This window comes from Hipposideros armiger, unplaced genomic scaffold (assembly GCF_001890085.2).
Source record: "Hipposideros armiger isolate ML-2016 unplaced genomic scaffold, ASM189008v1 scaffold_43, whole genome shotgun sequence".
NCBI lineage: Eukaryota > Metazoa > Chordata > Mammalia > Chiroptera > Hipposideridae > Hipposideros > Hipposideros armiger.
This window is the reverse complement of record NW_017731393.1, coordinates 758,440-759,852: the sequence shown is the minus strand read 5'-3', so window position 1 is coordinate 759,852 and position 1,413 is coordinate 758,440. Positions and strand designations below refer to the sequence as shown.

The 1,413-nt window shown below is 65.0% G+C and overlaps 1 protein-coding gene across 4 annotated transcripts in view; it reads left to right on the top strand.

The window, feature by feature from the left end:
- The first annotated feature begins 45 nt into the window (after positions 1-45).
- CUNH14orf180 (chromosome unknown C14orf180 homolog) overlaps positions 46-1,413 on the top strand; it is a 12,558-nt gene continuing 11,190 nt past the window's right edge. Inside the window, exon 1 of one of the 4 annotated variants that reach the window (XM_019639195.1) lies at positions 46-660. The gene's annotated coding sequence lies outside the window, so the exon portion shown is untranslated. Of the gene's footprint in view, positions 704-950; positions 1,053-1,413 lie in introns of those variants that run through there. The other 3 variants (XM_019639193.1, XM_019639199.1, XM_019639198.1) reach the window with 3 other exon arrangements.

Here is a 1,413-nt window from a genome sequence, read left to right as displayed (position 1 = left end):
TTTGGCACCTAATGTGTGCAGACATCGCAAGGAGGGTTAGCAACCGTCTCTATCCTCACAGTGCTCTGGGTGGTGGGCAAACACCCCCATTCTCCACGGGGGACTAGAGCTCACGGGGGAGTGATCTGCGTGGCTCCACCTGCCCCATCTGCCTGGGGCTGTAGCGGCCAGAGCCAGCCCGGCAGGCAAGCCCGTGAGGGAGCCGTCAGCCCAGCTGGGCCTCCCCAGGAGTTCTCTTGCTTAATTGAGAAATGTGAGTTATCTGGGGAGCTGCCAGCCTGTTCCCAGAGCCCCTACTATCCGCCAGCCCTACCCTGCCCTCCTCCTGAGGGGAGGCTGGCGTGGGGGTGTCCACGGCACGCCCCCCACCCCTCTATCACCTTTTCCAGCTGGGAAAAGGCACAGCCTCAGCCCCCTTTAATTCAGCCAAGCAGCTCAGGACAAATGTCTGACCTCTAGGAGGTCAAACTCCGCCCAGAGCCAGCGAGGCCGCAGTGACAGCAGCTTCCTCCAGGGCTGGACTCCAGAAGGCGAGGAGGTGGCCAGGGCCCTCAGGGCCACTCAGGGCACTGCCCCTCCGTGTAATGGAATCTTCTCAGCTGGCTTGTGAGCTCCGGCGGCTCCGGTTCCTGCTCCCCTCAAGGCTCTGATCGCCGGCAGGAGGGCAAGGTCACCCCGTGGTGCGGCACCTGCGGGCGCCCAGGTGGGTTGGGGCGTGTGTGTGTGTGTGTGAGTGTGAGTGTGTGAGAGAGAGGGTGTGTGTGTGTGTGCGTGTGAGAGGGTGTGGGTGTGTGTGAGTGTGTGAGAGAGAGAGAGAGAGAGAGGGTGTGTGTGAGTGTGTGGGGTGTGGGGGGGTGTGAGCGGGGATCCCATGAGCTCCAACCTCTCCCCAGGCAAGGTCCTACTGTGCTTCTCCCACCTCCACCAGCCCAGGTGCCCCTGGAGGAGGTGTCACCCATGATGGGACAGCAGGAGGGGCCTGGCCGGGGCGTGGGTGCTGAGCTGCTGCCAGCCACAGGGTCAGAGCTGAGGAAGGACCCCTCCCCTTGCAGGTCGGGCACGGTGCTGGAGTCTCAGAGGGGCCCTCGGTGGGGAAGGAGACACGCCAGCAGGCAGTGGGCAGACACAGGGCAGGCAGAGCACACGTGCCAGGGGCACAAAGCTGTGACAGCCTGGCCAGGGTGGGGTGGGAAGACCAATGGGTGGTGTCAGAGCCATGGGGCCGGGGTGGGTGGCAGGAGAGGTAGCTCGGCCGCAGGGCTCGGCATTTCCGAAGCACTGAACCAGGCGAGAGCAGCCCAGCCGGCCCCGCACACCCCGGAGGCTGGTGGGAGCAGCAGGGCTGGGCTGGAGGGATAGCCCTGGGGGGGCCGCTGAGCCCTGTGGGTGCCGTCACTGTCTCCCAAAGGCTTC